Source organism: Palaemon carinicauda, chromosome 32 (assembly GCF_036898095.1).
Source record: "Palaemon carinicauda isolate YSFRI2023 chromosome 32, ASM3689809v2, whole genome shotgun sequence".
NCBI classification, from domain to species: domain Eukaryota; kingdom Metazoa; phylum Arthropoda; class Malacostraca; order Decapoda; family Palaemonidae; genus Palaemon; species Palaemon carinicauda.
This window is the reverse complement of record NC_090756.1, coordinates 39,530,006-39,547,454: the sequence shown is the minus strand read 5'-3', so window position 1 is coordinate 39,547,454 and position 17,449 is coordinate 39,530,006.

The window sequence follows — 17,449 nt, the reverse complement described above, 5'->3', positions numbered from 1 at the left end:
GTTGATTTTATAAAGGAAAATAGGATTTTAGTTAAAGAAATGGAGCCGTATCCCGAAAGGTTATATTAATTACTTTATTGTTTTCTTGAAGGTAGGATTTTTTTTAAAGACTTGGAGCTGAATCCTAAAAAGTAATGTAAGTAACTTTATTGTTTTCTTGAAAGTAGAATTTTAATTAAAGAAATTAAAGCGTATTCTAAAACGTTATGTAAATTAATTTGTGTTTTTCTTATAAGTGGAATTTTGGTAAAAAGAAAAAATTAGCTTTATCCCAAAAAGTTATTTAAATTACCTTATTTTTTTCTAAAAAAAATATGATTTTGGTTTAGGAAATTGAGCTGTGTCCCTAAAAAGTATATAAATTGCTCTATTTTTTCTGGAAAATAGGATTTTAGTTAAAGAATTTGAGACGTATCCGGAAATGTTATTTAATTCACTTTATTTGTTAAAAAAAAAATGGGATTTTGATTAAGGAAATTGAGCCATATCCTAAAAGCTTATATGAATTACTTTATTGTTTTCTTGAAATTGGATTTTAGTTAAAGAAATTGAGCCGTATACCTAAAGGTTACATAAATTACTTTATTGTTTATTAGGAAATAGGATTTTGGGTAAAGAAATTAAGATGTATCCCAAAAAGATATATAAATCACTTATTTTTTTTCATAAAAATAGGATTTTATTTAAAGATATTGAGCCCTATCCCTGAATGTTTTTTTATACTATGTTATTGTTTTTTTTTTTTTGTAAAAAAATAGTATTTTGTTTCTGGAAATTGAGCTGTGTCCCAGAAAGTTACTTAATTTTTTCTTGAATATAGGTTTATTGTTAAAGAAAGAGATCGGTATCCTAAAAAGTTATTTAAAATACTTTATCGTTTTCTTAGGGAAATTGAATTTTTGGTAAGAAAATTGAGCCGTATTCCAAAAGCCTATATAAATTACTTTATCATTTTAAAATAGGATTTTAGTTAAAGAAATGGAGCCGTATCCCAAAGTTATGTAAATTACTTTTTTTTATTTTTCTTGAAAAATAGAATTTTGGTTGAAGAAATTGAACCGTATCCCAAAAATTTTATTTAAATTACTTTATTGTTTTCTTAAAAAAATAAAATAGAATTTATGTTAAGGAAATTGAGCCGTATCCCAAAAGCTTATATAAATTTCTTTATCATTTTCTTGATAATAGGATTTTTGTTCGAGAAATTTAACCGTATATGTGAAAGTTATATAAATTACTTCACTCTACCTAAAGGAATAGGATTTTGTGTGAAGAAATTAAGCCGTATATCAAAATGTTTTTAAATTCCTTTATTGTTTTCATAAAAAATAGGATTTTAGTCCAAAAAATTGACCCATATTCCAAAATGTTATTTAAATTACTTCATGGTTTTCTTTTATAAATATGATTTTTGTTTAGGGAATTGAGCTGTGTCCCTAAATGTTATATAAATTACATTTTATTCTTTAATAGGATTCAAGTTAAAGAAATTGAGCCATATCTCCAAATATTGTTTTAATTACTTTATTGTTTTCTTTAAAGAATAGGAATTTGGTTTAGGAAATTGAGCTGTGGCTCAAAAAGTTGTATAAATTAATTTATTTTTTCATGAAAATAGGATTTCAGTTAAAGAAATTGAGTGTTATCCTAAAAAGTTATGTAGATTAATTATTTTCTCTTTTTTAAAAAGAGGATTTTAGTTAAAGAAATATAGCCGTATCCTAAAATATTATTTAAATTGCTTTATTGTTTTCTTAAAGAATTGGATTTGTATTAAGGAAATCGAGCCTTATCCCAATACTTTATATAAATTACTTTATTGTTTATTAAGAAATAGGATTTTGGGTGAAGAAGTTAAGCCCTCTCCCACAAATTTATGTAAATCACTTTAACGTTGTCTTAAAAATAGGATTTTCAGTTAAAAGAAATGGAGCTCTCTCCTAAAAGTTTATGTAAATTACTTCATTGTGTTCTTAAAAGTAGGAAATAACGAAATAAATAAACCATAAGAGAAGTAAGGAACAATTGAAATTAAATGTTTTAAGGACAGTAACCTTAAGACATCGTCCATAAATAAACAATAAAAGGGAACTTACGCCAGCCTGTTCAACATAAAACCATAAATATACTATATAGTATTAATATTGTTAAAACCTTCATTATTTACTCTCACTTGGATATATTGATCTGCTCATAAAATTAATTCAGTGGTCCATTAAAATAGCTACCGATATTGTAATATTGTTGTTTGAAGAAAAAAAAAATCTTTACAGCCAAATTCTATTCCTTGTTTTCCCAGAAATAGAGGCCATTAAGATATTTCTACCCCCGATGAGATCATTAAGCGATTATTCCATATTATCTTTGTTGTTTTATGTGGGGTGAAGCAACCATGGCTGGTTTAAATGAGAAAAAGTCAGTCAATGGGCACTAATTGTCTTTTTTCTTTAATTTCATTATTTTTTTCTCTCTTTACGGTGTCTATCTTGAAGTGTATTTTAACAAATGTAGTGTGAATTATGAAATCAAAGTAAGTTATATGAGTCCGTGAGATGGTAAAATAGAAGTTGCACCATTGTGATGAAAGCAAGATTTGATTATGGCCAGGGTGTGTAAGGTATGTCTGGGTATGGGAATAGTTCTTGATCAGTAGGAGAGAGGAATAACCCTAGGCATTGTAACGTCAAGGCGTTTAATTAAAAAGTAAGACTAATGAAGGAACATGAAACCCTGATGTGGTAGTGATATGTGATGAAGAGCAGGTTTTTAAGATACAGATAACTGAAAATGGATAAGTAGCCCATGAAATATTGAATAAAAGGCCCATTAAAACAAAATTAGATACTATTTCTGATAGAAAATTATTAAATAATCAGAAGCTAACCCATATCGTATAATAACAGGTAAAAGATAAGAATCAATAGTAAAAATATATTAGAAAGAATTCTAAATATAAGGAGAAAAATCAAATGGATATTTTCATTTTAATGACAACTGTTGATGCCTAAGAAATTACTTCTACTATTCCAAGAAAGAAATGGAAATAAGAACTAAAGCCTTCCATTGCGTTACTTTAATTAGATTCTTATATAAAGTCTTTTCATTTGTGGGTCATCACAGAGATACACCTGTTATTCAATTTCAATAGGGAAAAATAGTAATATACTAGATACTAGATTATAATCACTCTCTCTCTCTCTCTCTCTCTCTCTCTCTCTCTCTCTCTCTCTCTCGCTCTCTCTCTCTCTCTCTCTCTCTCTCTCTCTCTCTCTCTCTCTCTCTCTCTCTCTCTCTCTCTCTCTCTGTCTTAAGGTAGATTCATTCGACAAGAATAATAAAAATGATAAAGTGAGCATCGGTTTCCCGTTGTGAACAAGGACCGATAAGATTATATAAGTCCTATTCTGACTTTAATTAAGAACTGAGGCTTATCCTTTGCAATTTTTATCATCTCGAAGGAGGAGTAACGAATAACTTGCCCATTGGAGTACAAAACATTCATCATCTTATTTGATCACCTTTTGTTTATTATTATTATTATTATTATTATTATTATTATTATTATTATTATTATTATTATTATTATTATTATTGTTATTATTATTATTATTGGAGATTACAGCTGCCACAGTGTCATTTATGTTATAGTTGAGCTTTTTAATTGCTCTAATTTTCCTTTTCTCAACAGTTATGCATGTTGGTCATGGGTAGGTAGGGGATCAAAATACATTGATAGATTCTAAGATTTTACTGAAAATTTACTGGAAGTAAACTTATCAAATACAGTGTGACGGCGCCGAGTAAGGGTGTGAACTCAAAGGCAGATTGGAAACGACTGAGTTATATTATTGTGGAACACTCTCCTTATATACAAAACCTCAAGGCAACAGGACATAACAAGTTCACAAGACAGACAATATTACAGAGGAAAAACCAGACAGAAATTTTCATGTTCGTTTTAGTGTGAGGGAAGAGCGAAGATACAAGCATAATATATATAAAAGGAATTATGTACAATTGTGTGAAACACAGTTGGTACATGGCTCCCCCCCCCCTAAAAATGACATACTGTACATGTTAAATAGGGCGCCCTGATCTAGAGAGGCGAACTGTAGGCGGGTCATCTGGCAGAAGATAAGCAGGTTTTAGACAATCAATGGAGACCCAGTCTTCTTTGCCCCGAATGTTTAGGAGGAATGCTTTCGGACTGCGTCGGATCACAAGGAAAGGGCCCGTGTAAGGGGGGCGTTAGTGGTGGCTTGCTGGTGTCGTTGCGCAGGAAGACGTGCTTTGCAGAGTGCAAGTCCGTTGGTATGTGATGCTTCGCTGGGGGCTTGTAAGTCTGGCGGCACGGAGTAAATTTTCCCACGACGTGACGTATGCGCTGGAGATCGTCGGAGGAGGTTGTAGAAGGAAAAAATTCGGCAGGGACGACCAACGGGTCGCCATACACCATTTCGGCTGCCGAGACGTCGAGGGCGTCTTTAGGAGTGGTCCTTAGTCCAAGGAGGACCCAGGGAAGCTGAGTAAACCAGTTGCAATCCTTGCAGCGGGACATCAAAGCTGCTTTGAGGGTGCGATGAAAACGTTCAACCATTCCATTGGCAGCGGGGTTGGAGGCCGTTGTCTGATGTAGGGTGATGCCCAGGAGATCCGCTAATGACGTCCATAATTGAGAGGTGAAAGTGGTTCCCCTGTCAGAAGTAATATGCTCAGGGATACCGAATCTTGAAATCCATCCAGAGAGTAACGCAGATGTACATGAGGCGGACGTTGCAGTTTCCATGGGAATGGCTTCAGGCCAACGAGTGGAGCGGTCGATGACGGTAAACAGATAACGATGTCCTTGTGATGTGGGTAGGGGGCCTACAACGTCGACGTGAATGTGTGCGAAACGACGCTGAGGTTGAGGAAAGGTGCCCACTCCTGAATCCGTGTGTCGATGTACTTTGGAAGTTTGGCAAGAAGTACAAGCACGGACCCAATCCTTAGCATCCTTAGAAATGCCGTGCCAAATGAACTTTGCCTTCAGCAGCTGTGCAGTAGAACGGCACGAGGGATGTGAAAGGCCGTGGATGAAATCAAACACCTGTCGGCGCATGGGAGCAGGAATCCAAGGTCGCGGTCTACCAGTACTGAGGTCACAGAGGAGGGTGGTGTTGGAGTCTTCGAGGGGAAAATCCTCCCAACGGAGGGACGTGCAGGATGTCCTACAAGCTTGATACTCTGGATCCTGTCGTTGGGCTTCAGCCAGGGCGTTGTAATCCAATCCCAGTTGAACGGCAGCCAACGTGTTTCTTGACAGGGCATCGGCAACGGAATTCATTTTCCCAGGGACGTATTGGAGGGTGCAATTGTATTCAGCCACGGCGGAGAGATGACGGCGTTGACGGGCAGAACAGGCGTCAGATTGTCGAGTGAAGGCGTGCACCAGAGGCATGTGGTCTGTGCGAATGACGAAGGGCGTACCTTCTAAGAAATGGCGAAAGTGACGCACAGCCAAGTGCACCGCCAGCAATTTTCGATCGAAGGTAAAATAACCCGATTCTGCCTTGGACAGTTTTCTGCTGAAGAAGGCCAATGGGCGGGGCGAGCCTTTGACCACCTGCTCGAGTACTGCACCAATAGCGACGTCGCTGGCATCGGTGAAGAGAAGGAGAGGGGCGTGTGGGAAAGGAATAGCGAGAGCCGCAGCATTTGGTAGGGCCTTCTTTGCATTGCAGAAGGCTGCTTCTTGAAGGGGACCTCACTTCAGGTCCTTTGGCTTGCCCTTGAGGGAGGCGTAGAGGGGAGCAAGAGTGGCGGCAATGGCTGGCAGAAAACGGTGATAAATACCGTGCTTGGCAGGAACCGTGGGCTTTTGGCGAAGTTCTGGACGGAAAACTTCCGGGTACGACGTGAGGAGGTGGGCGTAGGCATCCGTGGGTGCGCTGATGTGGAGAGCGAGGTTAGAGGGGGCGGGTTGAAGAGGTGTCGACAAGTACGAGTCTGCGTTGACCAATCGTCGGTGGGTGACATCGACCAGAAGGTGGAAATGAGAGAGGAAATCCGCACGGAGGATTGGCATTGTGACGTCAGCAACAAGAAACTTCCAATTGAATTTACCGTTTCCGAACGATAATGTGAGGTTCTCGTAACCGTAGGTGGGTATCGCAGATCCGTTGGCAGCTACCAAGCGGACGTCGGCAGATGTAGACAGACTACGTTGTGCCTTGAAGAGTTTCCTTGGCAAAAGAGAACGACAAGCACCCGTGTCTACCAAAAATCGCACGCCCGTTCCTGCATCCTGTAAAAAGAAAAGATTAGAAACATGGGAGGCCACTGCCACAAGCGATGGCCTACTTACACGTTTTTTGGCCACTGACAATCTTTGGCACATTTCTTCGCGGTTGCCCCGAATCTAAAGTGGTAGTAGCAAAACTGCGGCGAATGGGAGGTAGTAAGTGGCTGTAGAAGTCGTTCGTTGGGGCGCGAGCGATTGGTGGGTGGTGGGCGGCTTTGTCGCCGCCTCGGCACGTCACGGGGTAGGCGTGTATGTCCTACGGCATTCATGTCAGCTTCGGTTGATGTTGAATAGGCATCCTCGTCGTCAGGGGTGGAGACGTTGATGGAGGTCTTGAAGTGGCTGTCCATAAGGGCGTCGGCTTTGGTCATCAAGTCCTTTATGGGTAAACTATCGACATCGGGTATGGCAGCGCGTACAGGTTCAGGTAAACGGCGTATCCAAAGGGCACGGAGTAGGTTCACCTCACGAGGAGAGCCGTCTGCGGCAGGTTGAAGGCGAGCGATACTGGTCATTTCCCTGAGGGCAAGCGAAGCTCTTTGGTCCCCCAACAGTTGTTGCGAGAGCTGAGAAAGCTTTGCTATACGGGCGGCTGGCGACGGCGAGTACTGCTGCAGAAGGTATGATTTGAGGGCGTCATACGCTATTGGGGTGTCTCCTTGTTCACAAAGCCAGTTGGATATTTCTGGGAAGGTGTCCTCGGGTATTGCCGCGAGAACATAATCCGCTTTGGTGGTTGAGCGAGTCACGCCCTTGATACGAAAGTGGACTTCAGCGCGTTTAAACCAAGCGAACGCTTCTCTGCTGGCGAACGGTGAAAGTTTCAATGGGGCGGCTGTGGCGCCAACTGCAGTGGAGTCCGTCTCCGTCATAGTACCAACGATGGAGGGGCGAGGGAGGTGGGGGTGGAAGGCAGTGGGAGCGAGTCGACTTCCGGGGTCACCAATGTGACGGCGCCGAGTAAGGGTGTGAACTCAAAGGCAGATTGGAAACGACTGAGTTATATTATTGTGGAACACTCTCCTTATATACAAAACCTCAAGGCAACAGGACATAACAAGTTCACAAGACAGACAATATTACAGAGGAAAAACCAGACAGGAATTTTCATGTTCGTTTTAGTGCGAGGGAAGAGCGAAGATACAAGCATAATATATACAAAAGGAATTATGTACAATTGTGTGAAACACGGTTGGTACAACAGGGTACATAAGATTCGCCTGCAACACATTTTGAGAGGGTGCTGTGTGTCCTCTCATCTCCCGGCTAGAAGTTGAACGATGTAAATGTTGTTGTCGATTAAAGCCAACAGTTATTGTTGGCACGGGCCATTCCCTTGGTCGGACCCAGGACCCACTTAAAGATGGTCGGCCAAGCGAAGGTCAGTATTTTTTTTCTTTCTTTTTATCCCGTCAACTGAGCCATGACCCGGCCCAGTCTTGTGCGTTCTTATAGCACGATGATATTATCTATGTGTATAAATTTTGTTAGTTAACACTTACTAGGATAAGTTTTTTTTTTTTTTCTTTTTTTTTTTTTATCAATGTATTCAAACAATATCCTAACATATGATAGTGAACAATGTAAAGTATTTACTATCAATGTATTTAAACCGTATCCTAACATAGGATAATGAAGAACGAAAAGTATATTAGTCTTCATTTGATATATCATGAAATTTTCTGATCAATTAAAGATTTATGGGAGCCAGTTTTCTGTTTAAGACCAAGAGAAAAATGATGGATAAAAATAATAGATCAGAGTCTGGTATATTATAAGTTGTTTTTATTGATAGTAATGGTACATCAAAATACAATATTAATACAGTCACAAATCATAATTCATATGGACATCAATACACAAACACACATTATATATATATATATATATATATATATAGATATAGATATATATATATATATATATATATATATATATATATATATATATATATATATATATATATATATATATATATATATATATATATATATATATATATCTATATCTATATATATATATATATATATATATATATATATATATATATATATATATATATATATATATATATATATACAGTAAGAGAGAGAGAGAGAGAGAGAGAGAGAGAGAGAGAGAGAGAGAGAGAGAGAGAGAGAGAGAGAGAACTGTAAAATAAAATACTACATTTCAAGTTCAATTTCTTTCCCATCTGGTTTTCCGTCAGAATTGTTTTTAAACTTTTTAATTAATCTGATGTCGTTGTTGAGGTAGTGTATTCTGAAAAATACAGATATCTTGGCAAAAAAATTCGACACTTCAGGAATCTCCTTTTCAAGTTCCTTGAAGCCTTTTTAAGTTCTTCCTCGAGTGTTTAACACAGTTTTTCCTAAACGGAGACTTTGCCCGTGAATGGAGTTGAACACCTATCTTAACTTAGTTAATTGTAGGAAGAACTCTTCAGAGGGAAAATGCAAATAACCCCTACTTTTGAATTCAATCCACGATTTACCTGAAGTCTCAATAGTTTCCTGATTCCCCAAATGAGGGTATTTGATGGAAATTTTTTTAACTATGTGACCACCAATATACTTCAGAGTTTCTTCTTCTATAACTGTGTTGACCGTTTTTTTCAAGTTTGCATCATCAATTGGCATGTCATCTTGCGTTGAAAAGTCAAAATCATTTTCACAACCAGGCACCAAATCTTTGAACAAAAGGCTTGTCAGGCACACTTCTAACGTCATCTCCCTTTCTTTGGCTTGATTTTTTTTATTTCATTTGCTGACATATTAGTCAACATTTTCTGATTGTTAAATTTTCCATTAGAGTTAGTTTTTTCACTCATGATTTCAATATTTTTGCTAAGCAATAGGGTTCTCATCCTATACTTGAAATCTATAGGATTTGGATGATCATATGGACCGTTCATCTGCCGTATGCAACCAAAGAAATGTTCTAGGCAGTACTGATTAAGCCTTTGAGTTAAGATATAGTTAACGCAGAAATTGTTTTTCACCATATTGAAGAATCCTATCAGTGACTTTGACGAAAGTACCCCCCTTTTCTGAAATCTATAAATACACCTGTTTTTTAGAGATTTGACTTTCATTTTACTCACGTAGTCTATCACTTTATTAAGTACATTTATTTTTTGTTCCATGTGCATTCCAAATCCACTGCGCATTCGTAAGTCTCCAATCATTTGGTTTGAATTCATGACATCAAACCAGTCATTTATGAGAGATATGAAGTCAGACTGAGAGAGCCTTGGCCCACGTCATAAGCCAGGTCGGAGAGTCATTCATAATCCTCTGTCTGGCCGACCTTCTTTATGTGGGTCCTGGTCGGACCATAGGGAACGATGCAAACGAGACTGGCTCTACTTATATAGGTCAGGGCAGTAGCTAATTCAGGCTCTGGTCGTTGATTGGTTCCTGTGATTGGAGGTGGTACTGAGTGTGGGATGAAGCAGCTGTCTCATTGGCTGAGGCTTTCTCAGGGAGGGGATCCGTCACAGCCATGCCGCTGTTACACCTATGGTTGTTGGAGTTAGGATTGGTCTGAGTAATGCTAGGCTGGCCTCTCAGCTTTGCACGATGATTGGCTGAGATGCTCCCTGAGCTGGGTTTGCTGTCAGGCAAACTTTTCTGCTGCTCAGCTCCCAGGTCCAGGGAGTCCCGAGCTGCTTTCTGATTGACTGTTTCAGTCTCAGGCAGGCTGTCAGTACTCTGATCGTCCTTATGCTCATCGTTGTTGGCTATGGGTTGGTCGGTGTTCCTATGGCTGGAGGAGATGATTGACATTTCTTGAGTAGTGTTGAGGTTTGGCTTTACATGCTAGATGAGCAGGGGCTCCATGATCCTTAGTCTTCTGCTGTTCAGAGCGTTACCGATGATCATGATGTTGCAAATGAAATTCTCTTGTTTGATGCTTTTGTCGTGCACCAAGTGTTGGTGCATCTTAATATTGCCCAAAACCTGGCAGTTCTTACATTTAGGAAATTTAATCGTTGTCCTTCCAATGTGATGACTGGGGCATCCATTGTAGAGGCCGGGTTGTTATTATTATTATTATTATTATTATTATTATTATTATTATTATTATTATTATTATTATTAACCCAGCTACAATCCTAGTTGGAAAAGGAAGATGCTATAAGCCCAAGGACTCCATCATGTAAAAATAGCCCAGTGAGGAATGGAAACAAGGAAATAAAAAAAAGATATAAGAAGTCATGAAAGATTAAAATAAAATATTTAAAAATCATAAACCAAATTAAAACAGAAAATTCATAAATAACTATAAAGAGACTCATGTCAACCTGTTCAACATATAAACATTTGCTGCAAGTTTGAACTTTTGAAGTTACACTGATTTAACAACCCGATTAGGAAGGTCATTCCACAACTTTGTCGCAGCTAGAATAAAACTTCTTGAATACTGTGTAGTATTTAACCTCCTGATGGAGAAGGCCCGACTATTAGAATTAACTACCTGTCTAGTGTTAGGAACAGGATGGACCTGTCCGAGAAGACTTGAATGTAAAGGATGGTCAAATTCATGAAAAATCTTATGCAATATGCATAATAAACTTATTGAAAAACGGTGCCAGAGAATAATATCTAGATCAGGAATAAAGAAATTTAATAAATCGTAAGCTTCTGTCAAACAAATTAGGATGAGAATCAGCAGCTGAAGACCAGACAGGAGAACAATACTCAAAAGAAGGTTGAATTAAAGAATTAAAATACTTTTTCAGAATAGATTGATCACCAAAAATCTTAAAAGACTTTCTTAATAAGCCAATTTTTTGGGCAATTGAAGAAGACACACACCTAATGTGTTTCTCGAAAGTAAATTTGCTGTCGAGAGACTGATGTCTCGCCAGGTAAATCCTCGGACAGCTGGTAGCGGTCAGGTTCCAATTTCTTTTATGGGCTCTCGTGACATGGTTGGTTTCGACCTGGCCTTTCATTAGAAGGGGCTAGCGTTCGATCCCAGGTATGAGGTAGAAATTTATTTCTATTTGAACACGATGTTGTGTTGATATTAATCCATATTGACTCATTAGGGGTAATTTGAATGAATTACTACCAATTGTGTCACGTGGTGGCCCGGGAAATTGGGTAAAACTCGCTGGTAAGAGACTGATGTCTCGCCAGGTAAATCCTCGGACAGCTGGTAGCGGCCAGGTTCCAATTTCTTTTATGGGCTCTCGTGACATGGTTGGTTTCGACCTGGCTTTTCATTAGAAGGGGCTAGCGTTCGATCCCAGGTATGAGGTAGAAATTTATTTCTATTTGAACACGATGTTTTGTTGATATTAATCCATATTGACTCATTAGGGGTAATTTGAATGAATTACTACCAATTGTGTCACGTGGTGGCCCGGGAAATTGGGTAAAACTCGCTGGTAAGACACTGATGTCTCGCCAGGTAAATCCTCGGACAGCTGGTAGCGGTCAGGTTCCAATTTCTTTTATGGGCTCTCGTGACATGGTTGGTTTCGACCTGGCCTTTCATTAGAAGGGGCTAGCTTTCGATCCTAGGTATGAGGTAGAAATTTATTTCTATTTGAACACGATGTTTTGTTGATATTAATCAATATTGACTCATTAGTGGTAATTTGAATGAATTACTACCAATTGTGTCACGTGGTGGCCCGGAAAATTGGGTAAAACTCGCTGGTAAGACACTGATGTCTCGCCAGGTAAATCCTCGGACAGCTGGTAGCGGTCAGGTTCCAATTTCTTTTATGGGCTCTCGTGACATGGTTGGTTTCGACCTGGCCTTTCATTAGAAGGGGCTAGCGTTCGATCCCAGGTATGAGGTAGAAATTTATTTCTATTTGAACACGATGTTGTGTTGATATTAATCCATATTGACTCATTAGGGGTAATTTGAAAGAATTACTACCAATTGTGTCACGTGGTGGCCCGGGAAATTGGGTAAAACTCGCTGGTAAGACACTGATGTCTCGCCAGGTAAATCTTCGGACAGCTGGTAGCGGTCAGGTTCCAATTTCTTTTATGGGCTCTCGTGACATGGTTCGTTTCGACCTGGCCTTTCATTAGAAGGGGCTAGCGTTCGATCCCAGGTATGAGGTAGAAATTTATTTCTATTTGAACACGATGTTGTGTTGATATTAATCCATATTGACTCATTAGGGGTAATTTGAATGAATTACTACCAATTGTGTCACGTGGTGGCCCGGGAAATTAGGTAAAACTCGCTGGTAAGAGACTGATGTCTCGCCAGGTAAATCCTCGGACAGCTGGTAGCGGTCAGGTTCCAATTTCTTTTATGGGCTCTCGTGACATGGTTGGTTTCGACCTGGCCTTTCATTAGAAGGGGCTAGCGTTCGATCCCAGGTATGAGGTAGAAATTTATATATATATATATATATATATATATATATATATATATATATATATATATATATATATATACATATATATATATATATATATATATATATATATATATATATATATATATATATATATATATATATATATATATATATATATATATATATATATATATATTATTTTCTCTGTATATATATATGGTGAGAGGTTTGCGTGTACGTGTTAGTTACTAATTGGATTATTTTTATAGTGAAAATAATGAGATTATTCTTTACATGGAAACTAAATACAAAATAAGTCTCTCTCTCTCTTTCTCTCTCTCTCTCTCTCTCTCTCTCTCTCTCTCTCTCTCTCTCTCTCTCTCACACACACACACACACACACACACAAATGAGAGTGTCTGAATTTCTTCCGCTTCATTGGCAATCGGAAAGCGTTAGGAGCAACCCAACACATTTTCTGGGTCAACGATTTTAGTCTTATACATAATCAGAGAATTCGTTGGTTTTATTATATCTAGTGAAAGGTGAATTTCTATAAACATATTTCATAAAGAGACTTTAGCTGTTCACTACATAGCCCTCCTTACCTGTTTGTAAAGCGTTCAGATATGAGAGCAATTTAGTAAAAGGTTTATTTACAAATAAGATATTCAGAGAATCTAACTTGGAAGGATTTTAGGCATTCAAACCTAGAAAACAGTTTTGGGATATCTTAGCAACCTGTTAAATGTTGAATTAATTCAAAATAGCTGAAGATAACTGCTATATGAATTGATGAATTGATGATGATTCTTTTGAGAATCTTCGACAATGTGAACATTCCTATTCATCATTTTATGAAGCTTTTTCATTATCTTTGGGGAAACCTTTTCTGATTGAAAAGTTTCTTTTCAGATGACAGATTCTCGTCGTAACAGGAGAAAATATAATCTCTACCTAAACCTAACTAATGACAAAAGTCTTTTCATTAATGTTATTTGAAAATCTTAAAGAAATTAATTAGTTAAGGAAGGTAGTTTGAGAATTGATTATCATCATCATTATCATCATCATTATTATTATTATTATTATTATTATTATTATTATTATTATTATTATTATTATTATTATTATTAGCTAAGCTGCAACCCTAGTTGCAAAAACAGGAAGCTAAGCCCAAGGGCTCCAACAGGGAAAAATAGCGCAGTGAGGAAAAGAAACAAAGAAATAAATAACCTACAAGAGAAGTAACAAACATTTTAAAAATATCTTAAGAACAAGTAACAGACATTAAAATACATCTTTCATATATAAACTATAAAAACTATAAAAACTAAAAACACTAAAGAAACTATAATTTTTTTTATTTCATTTCAGATTTTTTCTATTACTTTTCAAGCATTTTCTCTTCAAAGACTTATTGAGCAATTTGCTTGTTCTATCTAAGATGGACAGAACACCTTTCTTTCTTCTTCAACAAAAGTTTTTCTCTGTAGATAGGATATAAAAATATGGGAACTGTGACTATTTCATTAGACATAATCATCTCTTGCATTTTTCTCCTGCACCATTTGAAAGAGTTAGTCTTATCTGGGATTTCTTTCTCATCTATCCATCGAAGGAAAAAGAGGCAAATAAAGTCTGTGAGCCAAATTAATATTTTTCTTATCTTCAATTTTCGTATTATGGAATAAGAGATAGACGTTCGGATCACTTTCATCACGAACTGGTATATCAATTCTGATCTGCTTATCTGAAAGGGGATCCACTTAACCTTTGTGGAATTCAATACCTCTTGGAAAGTCCCCTTTCATAGAATTCTTAATTTTTCTGTATGGAAATGTAATTGAGCGTCTTCCTTCAATCGAGATTATTAATGATGGAGTTATTATAGGAGCATTGGAGCATACAATACCTTAATATTTTCCCATTGTGCTCAAGGCCAGCGCTCAGAGTGTCGAGCTTAACACATTGGTCTGATAAAACTCCTCCCTTTTAATAATAATAATAATAATAATAATAATAATAATAATAAATTAATGCTTCAAAGAAAGACTAAGTAGACTCCTTCCTTTATTGGTTTCAAACTATAGTCGCCTCAGAGGTTCAAAGAGAAATAAGTCCCACCCCTGATGACGTCAGAGCCAATCATCTAGTCTCCTGCGTTTACAGTGGTTACAACACATCCCCTTAGAGTGATTATAAGTTAGTATAGTTTGAATTTTATTATTGAATTACTACTCAGAATAAAAGCTTTCCAAAACTTTTAAAAGTACAAAGGTTTATTGAAGTTTTTCATAGTTTTCTCGTTCTTCCAGTAAAGAATTCGATATAATTTTTCTTTTTCATTGAGTAAATTCACTCCACTCCATAAAAATTCATCAATTTTCGAGTATATCAATCTCCAGTTAAAAAAGTTAATATGCAATCGATGGTAGTTTGTTAGTAAGTTCTTAGTAATGTCAAAATACATGCACAGTATATAGCCCTCTTACGTTTCATTATAATAATACAAAAACTAGTTGATTAGTGCCTAATTTTCTATTGCCAAAGGTAGAACTGACTCTTTAGCTATGGTAAGCAGCTCTTATAGGAGAAGGACACTCCAAAATCAAACCATTGTTCTCTTGTTGTGGGTAGTGCCATAGCGTCTGTGCCAAGATCTTCCACTGTCTTGGGTTAGAGCTCTCTTGTTTGAGGGTACACGAGGTGCACTATTCTATCTGTTTCCTTATTTCCTTTCTTCACTGGGCTATCTTTCCGGGTGGAGTCCTTGGGCTTATAGCATCCTTCTTTTCCAAACAAGGTTTTTCAAAAGGTTAAAGTAATTTGGAAAACTTTTGTAAGTGAAACTCAAGTAACTGAAAAAAACATCTGGATTAATTACCAATTATTACTAATCTTAAACAAATAAAATCTACGAAAAAGAGGTATCCCCATGTAATAAAGTGTTCAGAGATGAAATTAAATCCTTTCAGGATTAATTAATTAAGCAGCACACGTTCACATTGGCAAATAAGTCTTCTCCTTATCATGTCCCCAGCTAGATCTGCTGGTTGCAACTTCACTAAAACTTTAATCATTGGGTCTTAAAGACCTCAAACATGAATTAAAGATTCTGCTCACAGAGAGAGAGAGAGAGAGAGAGAGAGAGAGAGAGAGAGAGAGAGAGAGAGAGAGAGAGAGAGAGAGAGAGAGAGAGAGAGAGAGAGAGAGAGGTCTAATGAAGATGAAGTGTCATGCTTTGAAATATTAGCATAATTTTTATTTCCTTCTCGTTCTCTTTATTTTCTTTTTCGTATCTTTTTTATCTGACATTTCTTTTTAAAACCACTTTTTATATTGTTGTTTTTCCCTTCTTTAGTACCTATTGTTTTGGAGGAGAGGGGTCCATTAGAAATTGGTAGTAAAAGTAGACAGGATATAGAGAGCAGCTGAATTTTTCAAACTATCATTTTTATCATTAAACTCACTTTCATCAAAATAGGCTTTTAACTAGTCCCAATAACTCATATTTTCTCCCTTAAACCTTTATCTTCTCCAGACAATATTCCTTTTGATGGATTACAAGCTTTTATTCCAAGCAAAAACTTCGTTAATAGAGGTTTTTTAAGGAAGACTCGTCTCTTTTTTTATCGAGAAAGTCTCCCCTTATTTCAAGATAGTCTCCTCTTTTTTTAAAGGTAAACTACTCTTTTTTCAATGTATGCTCCTATTTTAAGATAGACTCCTCATTTTGTCTATATAGACTCCTCTTTTTTCAAGATAGACGACTCCTTTTCTTCAAGATAGACTCCTTTTTTCAAGGTAGACTCTAGATTTTTCAAGGTAAATTCCTTTTGTTTCAGGATAGACTTTTTTCCAAAGTAAACTCATTCTTCATGGTAGACTTCTTTTTTCAAGATAGACTCCTTGTTCATCCATGGTATATTCCTCTTTTTTCAAGGTGGACTCCACTTTTTTCAAGCTAGACTCCTCTTTTTCCAGCTAAACTCCTTTATTCAAGGCACACTTTTCCTTTTTTTTAAGGTAGACTCCTCTTTTTTTTTTTCAAAGTAATACTCCTGTTTTCTTCAAGATAGACTCATGTTTTCTCAAGGAAGACTCCTCTTTTTCCAAGTTAGACTCCACTTTTTTCAAAGTAGACTCCCCTTTTTTCAAGATTTACTCCTCTCTCCTTTTTAGTCATTCTTTATTTTTTATTTTCTGTTGACATGATTCTCTCTTCATTGTTACTAATCTTAATATGATTTATATTTTTTACTATTACCTGTTATGTGTGTTGAAATTTTCATGAACAGCATCTTATACCTTGGACCAGAAACTGACTAAGTTAGAAAAACACTCAGAGTGCAGACCTCCGCCATGACAGCTTATTTCGTTCAACATTTTACTTGACCTTTGACCTAAAACTTTCAGATTTGAATCACTTCTACGTTTCAACATAACAAGTAATCCCTGGAAGTTTCACTACTCTATGAGTAAGATTGTAGCCAGGAAGTTGTTCAAAACCATACAGACAAACGGACAAACAGGGGGGAAAACATAACTTCCTCCCAGCTTCCTGTGTAGTGGTAAAAAAAAAAAAAGACTTCCTTGTAAAACATCAGGAATAGCTCATAACAAGGGATGTCAACGTTGGCAATAAACAGGGTCACAGGAAAAAACATATTACCTTATGTAATGATATCTTGTTTGCCATGAAAACACTATGCACTAAAAGACACAGGTAATAGATTCTCCTTGGAAAAGTGAACCGCTTTCTTTTTCTTTTCCTGCAACACTTTTCTTTCCTCTTGTAAAGTAAAGAAGATAATACAACCACCTAT